This window comes from Mytilus californianus, unplaced genomic scaffold (assembly GCF_021869535.1).
Source record: "Mytilus californianus isolate M0D057914Y unplaced genomic scaffold, xbMytCali1.0.p SCAF_8, whole genome shotgun sequence".
Classification (NCBI taxonomy): domain Eukaryota; kingdom Metazoa; phylum Mollusca; class Bivalvia; order Mytilida; family Mytilidae; genus Mytilus; species Mytilus californianus.
In genome coordinates this window covers 20,751,670-20,772,072 of record NW_026262734.1, presented here as the reverse complement: position 1 = coordinate 20,772,072, position 20,403 = coordinate 20,751,670, and the positions used below count along the sequence as shown (strand labels likewise).

The 20,403-nt window shown below is 32.3% G+C and overlaps 1 protein-coding gene across 1 annotated transcript in view; it reads right to left on the bottom strand.

Annotated features, from left to right (window-relative positions):
• LOC127710864 (perlucin-like protein) overlaps positions 1 to 20,403 on the bottom strand; it is a 378,664-nt gene that overhangs the window by 303,097 nt on the left and 55,164 nt on the right. The window lies entirely within an intron of this gene.

Sequence of the window (20,403 nt, the reverse complement as noted above, 5' to 3'; positions counted from 1 at the left end):
AACATACCCTGGTCACCAAACAATATTGCTCTACCTTGAAAAAGTCGGCAACGTGGAAACAAAATGGACGACAAACATACCCTGGTTACCAACAAATGTTGCTCTACCTTGGACAAAAGTCTGCAACGTGGACACAATCATTCCACCATCACTAGCACAATATTTACACAAGCTGCTCTACCTGCTCTACTGTTTTCTTATCCCTATTCTACTACTACTACTGCTAATACCAAAAAGGTATAGCCAATTTCCCGTTTATTTTTTTCGTTGTTTGGTTCACATGTTCAAATTTAATAAATTGATGAATTTAATAATTTATTGATAACCTAAATCCTTGTTAATATATTTACTTCGGTAGAAAAGAAAGTTAATCTTCTCATATGGACTTTAATCTGCATATCTATCATCTATTTTGGGATTGAAAAAAAATATCTTTTAAAAAATGCGGTTTCGAGCCTATTTCTTCATTTTAATTTGGTTACACGTTCAGCAATAACTGATACAAATATGATATATTACCAATGATAAGGCCATATATTTGAAGCTGTTCAAAATTTTGTACATTATAGGTACGTGTATCAGATCGGACATTTTTTTTTTTTAATTGTTCTATATAAACTGAGACTACTATAACACAGTGTTATAGTAGTCTCAGATATAAATAATCTTACTTTAAGTTATCTCAGGTCTAAACAAAATGTTACTATGAGTGTTCTAATGAGTTTTGTTTGATATTTTTTTGTTTAATTCAGTTAAAAGTTGATTTTTTTTACACGAGAAGGTCTGCTAAAAAGTTTATGATGATCCCTTTTTTTCGGCATAACAAACGGATACTCTTTAATGTACACTAGGTGGACTTTCCTCTGTTCCGATGAAGGCAGTGCACGTCTTTCATTTAAAAGATTAAATCTTAGTTTTGCAACAGACGGCGGCACATCGGGCATTGACTTACCATTTTATAATTTGTAACAATTATGATTAACCATATATTTATGAGTTATAACAAAATTATTTTTTGTACATCTTTATTTAAGATGATTGAGATTTGAGAATGATATGAAAATAATAAAATATATATTCCAAAAAAAGTTATCTCAGGTCTAGTTATCTAGTTTGAAATATATCCACTGGAAATAAGCCCAATAAAACACAAATCCCCGTTTACTCATTGCGAGTGTTTTTTAAGTCTTTTTTTTAGTCTTTTTTTTAATGATTTTATTATATTATCTTTTTTGTGAAAATTTTGAGTGGTTGAGCATGAAATGGACACCGATGCTACAAAGAAAATTTGTTTAATGTCATCTGTTGCAATATATACTAAGTATTACATGTACATGCACGTGGACAGGATGTTCCCCAGAAAATTAAGGTATTCAAAATAAGTTATACACACCCCAAGGGTACACGCCACTGCCATATGGAAAATTACTGGGTCACCAGTAAACTGGTAATCAGCCATGCAACTAATCAGTTGACTGACCATGCCACTACAATTTAAAAAGTTTGTCGTTAGATCAAAATGAAATATTTATTTTTATTTAAAATTGAAGAACTAAAAGGATTTATCATAATTATGAAGGGAAATAATTCAACAAAATCGGATTATTTCCCAAAAGATTATATTTTTTTTTTATTTTTTCCGGGGAAAATAGAAAACTGTATATATAAAGGATCCCATCAAGGATTTTATAGAAATCCTTGGTCTCATGAAATGGATCTCACACATGCAAAATTAAAATTTATACATTTATTGATTCTATGATTTCTTGAGAAATCAGGAGCGAAATTTAACAAATATTTAGTTTTCATATTAAATTAAATTTACCTTTCCTCGCTATAATTCATTTGACACAACATTGAGGGATTTATGGGTTTGTCCGCAGTGGCGGATCAATTTCCGGGGGTTGGAACCCCCCATTTTTTTGCATTTGAATGGGGACATATAATTGGACCCCCCTTTTATCCTGGGTTAGGAACCCCCCTTTTATAAATGGCTGGATCCGCCCCTGGTCCGTACATGCAACGTGTTTGTCATTAGTATTTCACATGACTTATTGTTTTCGCACTTCGCCTTGAAGCTCATTATTCAGACTGTTTCAGACAAGATGATGAAAATAACGTGCAAGGCACTTTTTTTCGATCACCGTGAAGTGCACTCTCCCCCTCTTCAAGAATTGTATAAATCCTCGTCCTTTTTAAAATTACCACCCTCTTTGTGATTACCGTTATGCTATTATGCTAACAGTAACCCGGGACTTGATTTACATGTAATATCAGGGGCGATTCCGGCCAGGATAAAGGGGGTCCAAATATATGTTTCCATTAAATGCATTGATCGTTCACAAAAAGGGAAGCCAAACCCCCGGATCCCATCCCCCTTCGATCTGCCACTGATTGTGTATATAAATATAATTGTTACTTTTAAAAAAGTCATAGACTAGTACTAGTTCCGAGCACCTGTTTTGGGATATATACAGCTAATTAACCGTAAATAACTGCGAAAGTTGGTAATTGTCTATTCTCATAGAGCCTTTTAATATACATGTAAAAATGTGTTACTGCCTATATTGACCTTAAATGTTATAATGTTATTCAGTCTTGCATGGCCTAATGGGACCTTGTTCTACTCATGTTGTATGCTATAAGCAGATAAGTAACCTTTCTTTCCTTTTGAAATACAAATAACTTTTTAAATATACATGAAGAATTTTTATATTAGCTTTTGAAGAATTGAAATAAATCGGAGACAGCAAATGAGTATTCAGCTGCTTTACATTAAAATACATCATGTACATACATGTGACAGACACAATATTATATATAAATTATTTAAAGTTATAAAGACATTTAAAAAGCAATTTTTTGCAATGTTTAAATTTATATGTAGGCCCAAATTTTGATAGTTAAACGTTAAACTTTAAACGTTAAAAAATTAACACCCAAAGTTCATACATAAGAATGAACTTATAGTCGTAAACAATGTTTAATGTATATATGCTATTGCCATGAAACTAGGTAAACTGTCTTATAATTCCCTAATCTTAGTTCATGCCAAGTTTGATTAAAATTAGTATTTCTACTCTATTAGGTCTCTAGTGTATAACTTGCAAATTATTTTCATACTCCTTCCAAATTTATTGCTTTAAATATTGCGGATGAAATTACATCATTTTGTACATTGTAAAAAAATGTGGCAATTTTTTTTAGGTTAAGGATGTTCGCTCCTCTTGATTTTGAATTTTTACCAGATATTCGGAATCTTCTGGTTTTATCCATGCAGTGCCATTAAAAATTTTTGCCCGCAAACCCCTACTTTTCTTTTCATATTTTTATTACATAGTTTAAAAAGCCATATTTGAAAATCTTATAAAATCCTTGTTATTTTTCCATAGCTTTTGAAAGATAAAGGTGCCAGTGTTAAGATCTAGAGAGAATCACTTCCCGCCAAATTTTTAATGGCTTATATTTTAAAAACAAGCACACGGACCCTTCATTTTTTCTTTTTTTTTAGTTCCGTTATTCATATACTTTCAATTTATAACAGTCTTTTAAAAAGCTTGTTATTTTGAAACAGAGTAGCAAACATCCTTAAGTAGTGATTTAGTATAGTTTGAAAAGGTCAAATATTAGTATGTCTGAAGTTGTCAAACTAAATTATAAACCTTTTAAACATAAAATTGTCCATATTTTGAGTTATAGCTTATAGATTTTTCTATTATGTTAATATGTCCTGTTCCAAAATTAGTACACTACACTGTAAAAATCTTTTTTGGATAGAGCCAGCGCAATTTTTTAAATTTGCCTTTTTAGCTCATCGTTCTGAAGGAAACAGTGAGATTTTGCCATCACTTGGCGTCCGTCGTCGTATTGTCGTTGTCTGTCATCAACCGTTGGCGTCCGTCGGGTGTAAACTATTTCAAACATCCTCTCCTCTGAAACTACAGAACCAATTCCTACCAAACTTAAGCTGAATGATCCTTAGAGTATCTACAATAAAGTTTGTGTTTTGTTTTTTTGTTTTGTCAAAAAACATGGTTGTCATGGCTAAATAAGAACATAGGGGTAAATGTAGTTTTTGGCTTTTATCTCAAAACCCAAAGCATTTAGAGCAAATCTGACACAGAGTTAATTGTTCATTAGCAATAAGTGTTCAAAGTTCTATCAGCCCTGAAATTTTCTGATGAATCTAATAACCCATAGTCATGATTGTTGGGTTGCTGTCACTAAATTGGTAATTTCAAGGAAAATTTGCAGTTTTTGGTTATTATCTTGAATATTATTAATGATAAAGATAAACTGAAGGCAGCAAAAATGTTCAGCAAAGTAAGATCTACAAATAAGTTTCATAACCAAAATTGTCAATGGATCCCTTAAGGAGTTATTGCACTTTAACGACAATTTTACACAATTTGTTTATCATGTTTTCTAACTTTAAAAAATCTTCTCCTCTGAAACTATTGAACCAATTCCAACCAAACCTAGGCTGAATGATCCGTAGGGTATTTAGAATAAAGCTTGTGTTTTATTTTCTGTTTCATCAATAAACATGGCTGCCATGTCTAAAAATGGAACATAGGTGTAAAATGCAGTTTTTGGCTTATATCTCAAACACTAAAGCATTTAGAGCAAATCTTATGTGAGGTAAAATTGTTCATTATGTCAAGTTCTATCAGCCATTAAATTTTCAGATGAATCTAGCAATCCATTGCTGCCACTAGATTGGTAATTTTAAGGAAACTTTGCAGTTTTATACGCATTTTTGTAACTTCCAGACATAACTTGTGTGTTAGTGTCTGGATCTCTCTGACATTGTACCACAAGGTTCCATACCACAAAGGGAATGCTGGGATTGATTTTGGGGGTAATTGCCTCAAAATTTTACTTTTTTTCAAAAAAACTACTTTTCCTCTGAGGAAATTATTGAAAAAGGGGCATAACTTTTTCAACAGTGGTGCTAGAGCCAAAAAATTTTAGGACAAATATCAGGGAACCAATACCAACCAAGTTATCAACTCCAAAAATTAAGGCGACAACTTTTGCACTCAGCGGAAGTGCAAACTTGTCCCGGAGACTGTTCTATATTGATCTATATTCGGTAAACATTTTAACAAACATGGCCGCCACGAGTGAGGACGAGAAAGATTTCCTTGAATTGTCCAAGATGGGGAAAGGTAGTGATCAACATTGTTGTGTCCCTAACCATGCTAACTGCAAGAGCAATGGTCGTCGCCATCAAGTTTCTTTCCACAGATTTCCTCAAGCTGGTGCAAGGAGAAACTCGTGGATTCAGGCAATCAGAAGAGACCCTGGACCACTATTCAATGTAAGTTTATGAATTGATTGAATCATCGTTGTTTAACCCGCAGAATCTTCAAAACTATTTACTACCGCTATATCACCACATACACGGAGTTTTTTCTTTCACATAAAATCAAAAACAAAAAAAGTAATAATAAGATATTGTTTTTTTTTTTGTAAACAGAAGTTGTATCGTCTGGTGACCTATTTTCATCCTACCTTTATTTCATCCATTTTTATCGCACATCTGTATATAATAATGTGTTTTCAGGTTTCTATAAATAAAACTGAACAACAACACTGCATGCTTTTTCGAATAAGAAATGTTGAAATGTGCTATAAAAGACTTTAAATACAGATTCCATTCAATGTGCATGTGGTTACCATTTAGTGTACATATAAACTCATCAGTGGCTAATTTAAAACTTTGAAGCAATAAATTAAAAAGTTTAGTCGGTTCTTTATTTATAAATCTGTTGATTTAAATGCTTTTGTACCGTTTTTTCTTCTTCTTCAGAATTTACATTGCTGCATTGCATTACAATGAAAATGGAAATAGACAGCAAGCTGTCACAAAAGCAGGAATCTTGAAATGGAAAAAGTCGTACCCTAAGGCAAAAAAAGGAGAGCAATGTCTTGTCAAACCACAGAAAGTTCAAGCAACCTATGGTAGGATTTCATAAAACTTTCTGGTTCAATAATAAAAACATAAAAAGCACTATGCAAGACATTTACTTTGTAATAATATTGCTCTTCAGCAGTTTATTTTTATTTATGGGAAATTTAAAGGTTTATTTACAGCAGAATGAGTCTCTTTTTGTACAATTGAAATTGAATAAGTTTGTATTCTCAAAATGCATAATGCACATGCATGTAAGTGCATTTATAAATTCGCACTGCTAAGTCTGTGAATTAGAGGCTGAGCTACCACATATTGTTTCTATTTGTCTTGTAGATTATGTTGGAGCTCTTCTGAAAAGAACTTTTGACAGACGAAATAACTTGTCAAGCCTTAAAGAAGCTTTAGAGGACTTTAACGTTGTATACCAGAGACTTCCTCCACTAACAGCATCAAATGCTCATTTTGATAAGGAGGAGCTAATAAGACATCGAACAAGTCGTTTTGCTAGTAACTGACATCATTTCTCAACTTTGCATACTTGTACATTTGTTTTAATATATTATGTGATCATTGTTCAATATAACTCTTCACCATTATCCTTGTATTTACCACAGTTTACACCATGTAATTAAGTGTTTCTATCTTTCAGGTTGTCGAAACATGAAATATACACAGATTTTAACCACATATATGGGCGGGAAATTGAGAGCTTCATGAAATATTTTTTTTCAAATTATCATGGCCTGGCATATTTGAACCCAGTAAAGTCCTCAGACGGGAATGCCTCCCGAATTTTTATTACTGCACATGCTGGTATCACTTTTCTTCTTTTTTTACCAAGAATATGCCAGATCCAACGAGTGAACCGTCTGTACGCAATATATCTATATAATCTGAAAAAAAATAAAATATTTAACTGAGATTATTCAAATTCGTTAAACAAAGTGATACTTAAAGGGAAACTTCGCAAAAAAATAAAAAATTGATATTATGTCCATTCTGTATAAAAAAAAAGCACAAATTCATAAATATTAAAGTTTTATTCTGCTAGATAAGAGATCACCATCGATTTTAAATTTAGAGTATCAATTCTCTGCGTGCGGCCATTTTGACATCTTCTCGGTTTAGAAACCACGATATATCTATAAACCACAAAGGACCAAAACCAGCAGTAACCTAACGTAGTCGCATTTATCCGACTAACTAACTTGATACGGAAAATGTAATTATTTTTTTAAATAACTATGGTCTGACGTTTTTAAACTGTTTTTTCTTTACGAAGTTTTTGAAACAAGAAATTTATATGGGAATTAGTTAAAAAGTCAAAGTTCAATGTCGTAAATAAGTGTTCCGTGTAAAATCGTTTTCGAAAATCTAATTTGTTCATAATTCTTTTATGTAATAAACTTATTTAGATAAATTCGGACCTTCTCTTATCTGATCACCAGCATGGCTAAAGGAATTATTCTCTGAGGTATTGTGAGGTGACACGTCCAGGTATTCAAGCGATTTCCTGTCGGGCTTAAAAACTCTTATTACACAATTACATAAAGCATGTTCATGCATCGCTTCACTTCTGAGGGTATTGATCAGTGTACACAGCCGATAATTTGTAACTTTCCATTTTGAAACTATCAGGTGTATAATATCTCTGTCTTGCGTGTCCGATAGTGATATACTAGTCATTACTAAACTCATACGCTTGTTTATAAATAACATTTCTGGTGTAAAGAATGATATTTATGAAAATCTAAATAATTCCCAAAAAAGATTTGACAAAATAAAAATCTATTTACATATTTTTTCCAATGGTAAATTGGGGAAAATGTAAGTATATACTCGTTGTCAATAATGATGGACATTTTGAAACATGAAAGACTATTGATTTAACAAAAATGTACGCACTTGTCGATCATTGGTTTATACGCCTAGATAGAAAGTTACGGAACTTTAGATAGTCGCAATTTAAAATTGTATATTGAATATAAGAAAGAACATCCAGAACCAATTTGATATAAATACAGGTTTATATCTAACTTGCTTTGGTTCATCGAAGTTATGGACATAGTAAAATCACAGATTTATATTTCAATTAGATTGTTCTCGAACAGTTGAAGAAATTCGTCATCATCTCAATTGTTGGGTATAATGTATATTAATGTGAACATGGTTCTAAAAGACCAATTTTCCTGTTCCGACATGTATGTAATATATGCCACTGCATGGACGTACACAAATGATCCCCAAAAAGTTTATTTGAAGAAATAAAGAAACTTCACTCCGGATAGACTGATAGTAGTTGTATTAACGTCTGATCAGCTTGAGGGTTGATTAATTTATTAAGTTAGCTTGTGGGGGAATAAACCATTCCCAATATTGCACTTATGCATAAAATATTAAATAAGAGTAATATAAGAGAAAATATAAATACGAAAAGTCGCATATCTGGTAAAAAAAAGTCTCACCAACTATAGGATTTCACGTACAATTGTCATTATAATCGAAATAACGGACAGTCATTAAAATACATGCATGTACGTTTTGATAAAAAGGGGTGCCGCAGTTGCATATTATTCATCATAAATTTATTTCAAGTTTATACTTTCCTGTTATTCTTATCAGTTAACGCAGAGACATGTAACTATACATCTCTAGTTAACGACAATCAACTATATAAATATCTGAATCTGATGTGACTTACCGTTCATCTCTTTCATTTTTTTTCTTCTTTTTTTTTTTGATTAGGGCAGGAACATAAACATTGTTAGATATAATGTTCCCAGGTTTGAGGGGGGGGGGGGGGGGGAGGGGGTTGGAGGTCAAGTCTATCGAAAGTTACAAAATAAGAACATTGTATTTATGAATTTACAAGAAGAATTCTGTTCTTAGACGTAGTTTTCTTCTTCTTTTTTTTTAGTTCAGTGATTTAAATTGAGAAAAAATCTAGTCAGAATTTAAATCGTTCCGGCAATCCCCCACCTATGACTCCTCTAAAATCTTGAATGGTCATGCTTCACAATCATCAGAATTTACTTTGCATTGGTACATTCTGTATCGGTAGTGATTAACCTTGACATTTCCGGGTATAACTACTTGTATATTACCTGTATGTGGTTAGGTACATCGTCCCATGAGGTCTTACGTATACAGGTTCACATTTATAATGGTTTCTGATATAACAAGGTTTTATGACATTCACATTTCTGCATGTTCTGTATACCAGTTTCTTATCTTATTTTTAGACCGAATGAGGATGTGAATATTTTCCAGGAAAAATATTGAGTATCAAAGTATCAAATTAATTTCGGGATTTTTTTCTTTCTTGGTATTAAATCACAGAAATTTAAAGAATATACTGCTTATAGATATAAGAAGATGTGGTATGAGTGCAAATGAGACAACTCTCCATCCAAGTCACAATTTATAAAAGTAAACCATTATAGGTCAAAGTACGGTCTTCAACACGGAGCCTTGGCTCACACCGAACAGCAAGCTATAAAGGGCCCCAACAAATTACTAGTGTAAAACCAGGAGTATTCTTGTCAGTTAAGACAGACATATAATTATATGAATATATATGTCTGCGGTATAGACATGGTTTATAATTGAATGATAAGTCTTGCAAAGGTACAAGATATAAAGCACATTGAAAATTGATTCCGCCGGTCTGTCTCCATTCAATAAAGGAAAGTTGACGTTAGATTGATTCTGTAAAAAAATTTTAAACATCGTTGGTCAAATAGCTAAAGTATTTGTTGTGAGATGTAGAATATTTTAATAAGGACATTCCCGATTAGGTAAATGTAGATCGCTTTGGACTGACCAAACTATATTAATGTAACTGATAATTTTCTCTGCACATTTAAATATTCAAGGTTACCGATGATAATTCAAAATAGCACAGTTTTTGGTTTATACGCTCGTTTTCGTGGGCCATTTTTATTTATAAAATTATTTCATTGAACGTTATTCAGAATTCCGATGTTACAACAAAATACTCACCCATATATTTAAAAACTGAGCTAACGCAAAATATAAAAAATATATAAAACGGCGATTCAGGTATTTTGCCACCATATTCCTCCCCAAATAATTATTTTTTTTCTGTCTCAAACCCACATTTCTCTTTTATCATTTTTTATTATCTTTTTCAAACCGGAAAATAATTTTTGTTCGTAATTATTCGATCTCATTCCAATAAGACAAAGTTGACCTTAAATTTCCTGTCAACTTTTTAAACATCTTTCTTCAAATGGCTGAAGTATTTATACGTTGTGAGATTTAAAATATTTTGATAAGGACATTAATTCCTGAATATGTAAATAAAGATCGCTTTGGACGGACCAAATTATATAATTGCAATTGGTAATTATCTATTTCAAATATGCAAGGTTATCGATTCTTATTTAAAATAGTACAATTTTTAGTTCATACACTCGTGTTTAGAATGCTCAATTAAATTAATTCAGTATTTCATTATTACAAAAATATTCAGCAGTCATAATTCATTTTAAACTGAGCTTACGGAAAATATAAAAATATACCACGGCTATCCAGTTATTGTGCCACCATATTACTCCCCCAAAATAATTATATTTCTTTTTTTATTTTCTGTCTCAAACTATCACTACCGTTTATCATTCATACGAAATGATGCTCACACCTGGAACGGTGAACCGTGACGGCTAAAATTCACTGAGTGAAGATCAAAAGATTAGAATTACAGAATGCAAACCTTTAAATACATTGAATTTAACCACGCATTCAACAGGTAGTCACTAAGTGTCACAGTACAATACACATTGTATTAATTTTACACAGTACTAGCGAGACTGAAGTAAAAGGTTAGAATGCAAACATGCATTTTTAATACACTATCAGTTATATATGTTTGTTGAAAATATCCGTCGGAAAAAAAATTCATAAAAATATTCTATTGTATGATTTACTTTTATTACTATAATGACTATAATCATATCAGAAATCCTTAAAATATAAATCGTACATTTTATTTTTAAAAGTTGCACGGCTGATCACTTTACTTTCTTAATTATTAGTTGGTTAATAGCTACGCCAAAAGTCGTCGATGCGCTTTAAATCGTAATATTAGATAATTAACGAACAAGACTTAAATGAGATTAATTCCACTCCCGGCATGCAAAAAGACTTAAACTACGTCACAGAAGTCAGGAAGTTCGAATAAATAAAATTAATAATTCCCAATTTTCTTCTTTATTAGTTTTCATATCCAGATAAAACTTGGTGAATATGTTTTTTATGGTATTATGAACATAATAAGATGATAAGTAAAAAATCGCGAATTTTCCCTTTAAGGCTTGAACAAGGATATTATTATAACTGATTTTCAGTATGCTGAAAAAAAAGTGATTAAGATGATTTCATATTTTCATGATGATATATTTGATTATCTAGATTTAATCATTTTGCCTTTTTTGCATTCCATCATCAGCTTGGTCTTGACATTTTTTTTATTATGTTTCTGATTGAAATTGTAATTAAAAAATGATAGTTGTGAAGTTAAATTTATGTTTAATCGACGACATTAAATTGAACTTACTCATGAATTGGCTCATTATCATCTACTGGTCCCTGCCTTTCAACAAAGTCATACAAAGAGACCTCAATGACATGTCTATTTAGACAGTTTCCAGTAAACCCCTCATGGTCTGTTATGCAATCAAGGTCCCCATCTTCCATCTTTTCTGCAACTGGACCAACTTCCTTGCAACAAAGGCATTCATCCACAGTGGGCATTACAGTGCAGTTGTTACAGTCACACCTGGGAAATTTAATGTACTATGTAGATTTAACTTGCAAATATTTTACAATAAATTCTTAAAATCCATTATTATGTAGATTTGTAAAAAACGGTCAAGTAATTTATAAAAAAGGTAACAATGCATCAGTGTGAAATGAATAGCATGGCACATTTTAACATTAATTCCATATCATTGTGAGTAATTACTACATGTACAAAATGTACAACAAAATCAGAATCTATTTTTTAAATAAAAACTAATAGTCTGTAGGTCTTATTCATCATCTTCTTCTTTGAAAATGAAAGTATGGCATTATCTCATTTCATTTGACTCTGTATGTAGTTCAGGGAATTTTTTAATATACGAGTGTCGGCAAATGTGTATGATATACATGTCAACCCCCCTTTTTTAATAAAGAACAAAAAACGGACTAAAACACATTTACATCTACGGAGGCTTGGTTATGTTAGTTATTAAATCATGTTAGACAATATTGGACAATCAACCATACCATGCCAAGTTATCCATCCGCGGCTGTCTTGCAGGTCAGAGGAGTCAGATTCGTCGACTTCAGAATTTTCCTCCGAGTCCGATTGATTTTGACTGCTCACTTCGTTTTGTTCAATATGAACAACAGGCTCGAACTGATACGGTTGAATATTATCAACAGCAGTTATAAATGGCTCATCACCGCTGTCCTGTCCGTCGAAATCCATTGAATACTTTGTCTAATTTGAGTTAGAAATAGCTGTGTTTCTCGTGGTATGGCGAATGTAAACAACACAAGTGACGTCACGCAGTCATTCGGGACGATGCTTATTAATTGTCGGTAATTATCGGCAATGTCCGGAAAATGGTTATTTCAAGCTGATACAACCTGTTTTTATAGGCATACGATATGTGTTACACACTAATCTACGAAATTAACGATGTTTACATCCCATTACGATTTATTTTACAAATGATAGTTTGAAGTGGCCGGTGTCCTTTAACAATATACAAAAATCAGTATAATTGTATTTTTTTACTCCTGCAGTGCCACAACAAAAATACAAATTACTCTAAATGAGAACTGTTTTAAGTATGGATAGTCATTAATATAAAAAAAATATAATTTGCTCAGCTGTGATTCAATCAGGATCCATGTACATGTATATTAAACTATTATTTACTATTTTATATGTAAGTTTGTGGCAACTACAAGACCAAATATTTACATGTATAACCAGTGGTGGATCTAGAACTTTTCTAAGGAGGGGGCAGCTCCAGTCATGCATTAGTGATTCCCTATACTATCATTTTTTCCCCATAATTATTTGGACTACAATGATTTAGGCTGTGTCTTTTTGTACAATAGTGAATACAATGTATGTCTGAATGTCACTTCAATATGAAAAACAGATGGCATGAGCAAATCATGAAATGACACCTAGTTTTAATTTTAGTATATATTGGTATACCAGTATTCTCATTCCTTAAAAAATAGATTTAAGATATTTATATGTATTAATTAATTTGTTGTAATCATTATATAAAATTAATACTGAAACTTTGAATGTTTAATACAGGATTGCCATTTTGCCCATCAGCAGTTTACCTTTTTTAGATGCTGGATCATCAACTTACCCTTGTGACGGTTGATGCTGGATCATCAACTTACCCTTGTGACGGTTGATGCTGGAACATCAACTTACCCTTGTGACGGTTGATGCTGGATCATCAACTTACCCTTGTGACTGTTGATGCTGGAACATCAACTTACCCTTGTGACGGTTGATGCTGGAACATCTTCATAAGAATACAAAAATTATTCTCAAAATGGTTTTTGTTTGTCAAACTTTTACCAATATTGCTGGTCAATATTGATATGAAATATTAGCTTGCAATTAAAGATCATTTTGGATGATTTGGAAGACATCCACATGCAGCCGGACTGTTTGATGTGGAAATAAATCATGCCAGTACTGTAGGTCCAGTCAAAAATATCTCATGCTTAAGATAGTAATGTATATGTATGCAGTCATTTTGCTTTTTAAACATTTTTTATTTCAGGTAACTATCAAATTATTTACATGTATTTCATATTATAATTGTGAATGCCAGGCTTTAATCAAGATTTGAATAAATTACTCTTTTGATATGCGAGTTTCGTGATTGTTTGAGGTATTATTTAGCCAATAACCCTTTTCTGGTGAATTATATTTTGTATTGCAATCAAACTATGACAGCGCATATTTATGAAATAATACTCTGTTCAATTACTCAATATTTATTTTGTGGTAATCTGACAGCATCTTTGAAGTTTTTATTTTGGTTGTTTACAGCCACTCGTTATTCCACTTCGCAAATTAAAGTATTGATTAAATGTGAAATTATCATATATTTTTTAAACACTGAAACAATTTTTCACCGTCATCTACATGTATATGATATAAATAAAATTGAGAATAGTAATGGGGAAGGCGCCAAAGAGACAACAACCCATCCATAGACATAAATACATGTTTATTTTACATGTATATCATTTAAATACTTTAAGGTGGCTCGGCCCTTTAACAGTGCGCAGTTTTTAACGCATGTTTCTAACGACGAGCGCCTTGACAACGATCGCTTTGAGGGGTCTTCTCAAAAGTAGTGTTGACGACATTGGAACGCGGACGTGTCTGAGAGCACCCTTTCCCCGATGTCAACAAACCGGATGCAAAACTTTCTTCAAAAAAGGAAATACGGTCAGAAATACAGAGTGGTTTGTTCATTTTTCACATAAAAAGGACATAAATATACATGATATGAGCATAACATTAAAAAAAAAGAAATTATAAATATTGACATGTACGACGGTATCTGGTGCGTTCGCTCCGAAAACACATTCTCACCCTACACGTTCGATCCTTGGGTCCGTTCGCACCCTATTTTCATTTAAATACCGGTTGAATTAAAAAATGTCTTTTAGATGTATATATTAAAATATTTTGTCAATGACGCAATAAACAAAGGATAGCGATGTAAACAACTGCATGTCACCGTACGGCTTTAAAAAAACAAGTAAAACCCATATAGTATGCTATAGTATAAAGGCATCGGGGGTTCATCTGCACGCTATCCGTTTTGCGTATTATAAAATTTTGTTACTGCCATAAATCTCTTTTTTTACTTGAAATATCTTCATTTCCAAGTATTGGTAGGATTTTATTCCGGAGTTTTTGATAATAGTTTTGAACTATGACAATTTTCAAGCAAAGACTAAATACATGACAGTCACACCTAACATTTTTATTTAAAGATTTATATACCTTATCAACTCATGGGCAAAAAAATATCTAACAAATTTTCTCGTATCATAATTCTATGAATTCCGGAACTCTAGTCCTTTAACATAAGACCTCGGGGTCAATGTTTTCTATTTATGATATTTTCCTTTTGCTTATTTTGCTATTTTGTTAATTTTCTATTTTCTGTTTTATCTATCAATATGCCAACCGAGTTCGCATTAAAACAAGAGGCTCTCAAGAGCCTGAATCGCTCACCTGTTATTTTTTTTGCTTAAATCTTTCATCAATGATTATTTTTGCTTTTTACCCATCTGTTCCATTTTAGCCACAGTGTCCATGTTTCTTGACGTACAAGGAAATGAAGTACAAAATTTATACTAGATTCATTTAAAGAGGATTTTTAAAGTTAAAAAACATAAAACAACTTGTGTAAAATTGTCCTTAAAGGGCAATAACTCCTAAAGGGGTCAATTGACCATTTTGGTCTTATTAAACTTTTTTGTAGATCTTACTTTGCTGAACATTTTTGCTGTTTACAGTTTATCTTTATCTTCAATAATATTCAAGATAATAACCAAAAACTGCAAAATTTCCTTAAAACAACCAATTTAGTGGCAGCAACCCAACAATGGGTTGTTCGGTGTTTCTGAAAATTTCAGGGCTGATAGATCTTGACCTTTGGAACATTTTTACCCCATGTCAGATTGCTCTAAATGCTTTAGTTTCTGAGATATAAGCCAAAAACTGCATTTCACCCCTATGTTCTATTTTTAGCCATGGCGGCCATGTTTGTTGATGGATCAAAATTTCGGATACAATTCATAAACTAGATTCCTAAAGGAACATTCTTTTAAAGTTAAGAAGTATTAGGCACAATAGTTTCAGAAGAGAAGATTTTTAAATGTTAGCAAACTTGATGAACACATTGCGTAAAATTGTATTTAAATGTCAATAACTCCTTAAGGGGTCAATTGACAAATTTGGTCATTTAATTTTTCTGTAGATCTTACTTTGCTGAACATTATTGCTGTTTACAGTTTATATCTATCTATAATAATATTCAAGATAATAACAAAAAACTGCTGATAGATTTTGACCAATTGAACAATTTTACCCGCGTCAGATTTGCTCTAAAAGCTTTAGTTTTGGAGATATAAGCCAAAAACTGCATTTGACCCCTATGTTCTATTTTTAGCCATGGCGGCCATGTTTGTCGATGGATTAAAACTTTGGATACAATTTATAAACTAGATATCCTAAGGAACATTTAGATGAATTTTGAAGGTATTTAGCCCAGTAGTTTCAGAGGAGAAGATTTTTAAATGTTAGCAAACTTGATGAACAAATTGTGTAAAATTGTCTTTAAAGGGCAATAAATCCTGAAGGGGTCAATTGACAATTTTGATCATATAAAACTTTTTTGTAGATCTTACTTTGCTGAACATTATTGCTATTTACAGTTTATATCTATCTATAATAATATTCAAGATAATAACAAAAAACTGCAAAATTTCCTCAAAACTACCAATTTAGTGGCAGCAACCCAACAATGAGTTGTTCGATTCGTCTGAAAATTTTAGGGCTGATAGATCTTGACCAATTGAACAAATTGACCCCATGTCAGATTTACTCTAAAAGCTTTAGTTTTTGAGATATAACCAAAAAACTGCATTTGACCCCTATGTTCTATTTTTAGCCATGGCGGTCATGTTTGTCGATGGATCAAAACTTCGGATACACTTTATAAACTAGATACCCTAAGGAACATTTAGTAAAAGTTTAAAGGTATTTGGCCCAGTAGTTTCAGAGGAGAAGATTTTTGAAATAGTTTACGACGACAGACGACGACAGACGACGACGACAGACGACGGACGACAGACGACGGACGCCAAGTGATGGCATAAGCTCACATGGGGCCCTTCGGGCCCCGGTGAGCTAAAAAAGAGGAAACATCAGCGTAAAAATTTAAATAATTGAATAAGAATGTGTTATTATAATAGACTACCGGAACTCGAGCAAAACATTTCACTAAATTGATTATTTGTTTTACGCAGAAAAAAAACCCGACACTACAATTATTTGCTGTTTTCCACCTTTGATCATGTAGATGAAAATTGGTCAATAGTAACCTGGACCTAGAATTCCGACCTACATTGTATATCGGTCTATGCTATTATCCCTCAATACCGCATGCTTTGCGGAGAAGCGCAATATGTTTGGTCTGACCAAGTCGGGATTTAGCGTATTACACCCGAAGTCTACCGGGCAGTTCCAAACAATTCCAGCTAAAGACTTTATTTATAAACAAAATCTATACTACTTACTAGGTTCAGGAAAAGTTGGGATTGTAATTTTAAAACTCGGTCCAGTACACAGGGACGCTATATTAGTCGGTGATATTGACAAACTTTAACTTCTGTCTTAATTTTTGACATGCGTTTTTTAAAGGGAAGCTAATAACATGAATAAGGAATGTTCATGATTTAAAAAAAATGAAAGTGGAGTGTGTCATTGCGGCAAAAAATATGAATGACAATTTTCTTAATGATGTGTGGACATGTGTTTGACCCACCTGCTGCAAAGAAAAGTAATTATCGGTCTATGATGATAATAAGAAAGACAGTGGCTATTTTGCCGGCACCGGCAAAATAGCAAATTTGCTATTTTTCCGGCTCTGATTAGAATATCCTTATTCAAACCAGCAAAAAAGCCTATTTCTATAGAAATGGCTATTTTACCGGCACCAGCAAAAAAGTGAATTTGTTATTTTGTAGGTTCTTTGTAAAGAGTGAAATTTAATATTTTATTTACTTTTGAAAGTACTATGAAAAATTATGTGCACTGTCAACATAAAAAAAAAAAATTACTGATGTATCAGTAGTTATTAAAATAAGAAAACTGCTAACAATATTTGAGACACATGTAATCGTTTGAGAACGTAGCATTTATCAGTCAAAGTATAAATAACTATTAAGAATTTATAACAAGAAAAAAAAAAAAAAAAAAAAATATTGAGCATCCATTTGTTGCAATGAAATCATATCTAAACATGTAGTTGAAATTATTTCTAAAATCAGTCAGTGACAGTCTAATTTACATATATGGATAAGAATAAAATCTCAGATTTTTTAACTGTGTGTTATAAAACAATAAAAAGTTAAAAATCTCATTGCATCATAAATTTGATAAAACATTATACAATATAACAAAGTCAATCACATAGCTTAAAAAATCGAAAATGTTTCAATTAAACTTGCTTTTGGAATAATAGTTATTTATTTGAGTTGCATATATGTGTAAACAAAATAGTTTTTAACTTGGCTTCCGCTTACCTAATGCCAGCAAAATAACATATTTTCTATTTTTCCAGCATGGGTTACAAATTCACTGTATTGCTGTTGCCGGTAAAATAGCCATTTCTATAGAAATTGAAGGCTTGAATTAAGATATTTTAATCAGAGCCGGCAAAATAGCCACTGTCAATAAGAAAAAAAATGATATTTTTTTTAACTGGACTTTTACATTTGAACTTTGGTTGATAGTTGTTTCATTGGCAATCATACCACATCTCCTTATTTTTATATCGTAGGGTTAACCTGGGTATAGAAATATGACTTTCCTAATCCGACAGATAACCCTTGCTTAGACAGGGAGTTCATACAGCTGGATGTATAAATACGCAGCCTCGTAGGGTAAAAGGGGGAATTTTGCCCATACCCAACATAGATTGTCCATTCATTTTCCAGTGGCAGTCCATATATCTAGCCACTCCTACTTTGCAGAACCTTCATATGGTACTTATCATCCATATGTTCTCATCCGTATTATGCTTGAAATATTTGCCAGTGAACGTTCAGCAAGCACAAATTAAACTGTTATTTTGTGTGCAACTATAAACAAAAGAACGTCATTTCTGGTCCTTTTATCATACTAGTAGTTGACTACGCGGTATGGGTTTTGGTGACCTATAGTTGTTATCTTCTATGTAATTTGGTCTCTGGTGGAGAGTTGCATCATTGCCAATTATACCACATCTTCCTATTTTTTTTTTTTATATTTCATGGTGAAAAGTTTTATTTGAGGGTCACCTTAGACCTTGAATATCGCAGTTGTAATATATCTGAAAGTCCAACGTTAACTTGATGTACCAAATTTGAAAATGGTGAGTAGACAGATTTGTTGGGATTACAACGATATTGATTTCAACCACGATAGCTGTGAACACAAAATATGGAAATAAGTTTTCTTAAAAAACAATGCTTCCAAGGAAAAGGTGTGAACTATTAGGACTTGTTCCAATACAAACAAGAAGTATTAGGATCGATCACATATTTTTCAAGTTGTTAAGACATATTCCTAGATACATCTGCATGTATGGCAGTCACACCTTTCAGCACATTTTTTGTGTTAACAAGAGTGCACTAGCTGAAATGTCTCACCTGCTTTACTAATCATCATTGTTGATTGATTTTATGTTGATATTCCTAAAGATAAAGTTTTACTACAAGTATCAGAAAAAATTAATATAATCAATTATCAATAATCATGAAAATGAGGCCAAGGTCAGTTAAACCAAGCCAGCCTTACACAGTGGCAGATCCAGAAATGTTCATAAAGGGAGGGGGCACTGACTGCCTAAGAGGGGTCTGCTCCAGTCATGCTTCAGTGATTCCCTATATAAACAACCACATTTTTCCAACAAAAAGGGGGGGGGGCACCATGGGCCCTCCCTAAATCCACCTCTGTTACAATCATTCCTTAAACCAAATATTTTGAAACATATAGTATGCAAGAAACAGACAAAATCATGAAAATGAGGCTAAGTTCAGATAAACCCTGCAAGACAGGCATATTTGTTTTTCATTCATTATTTTGTACATATATCAGGCTGTTAGTTTTCTCATTAGAATTGTTTTACATTTGTCATTTCAAGGCCTTTTATATCGGACTATGCAGTATAGGTTTTACTCATTGTTGAAGGCTATAATGGCCCATATGGTGACCTTTAGTTGTTTATTTTTTGTGTCATTTTGTCTCTTGTGGAGAGTTCTCATTTACAATCATACCACATCTTCTTATTTAATATTTCAATACATTCATTTAATAATCATTCCATACACCAAATATAGTTGACTTATTGATTACACAATGTAGCATATTAAAAGAGGACTTACCATTGACCAATGAACCATGAAAATGTGGTCAATGACAACTGCCAGACAGACATGTACTCCTTACATTTGTGAATCATTGCATACATCAAATATAGTTTATCTACTTCTTTTGGTATTAGAAAAACAGACAAAAACACAAAAACTTGACATTGACAAATGACCTATTGCTAACAGTATCCGATAAACAACCTATAATGGTTTACTTTTATAAATTTTGACTTGGATGGAGAGTTGTCTCATTGGCACTCATACCACAT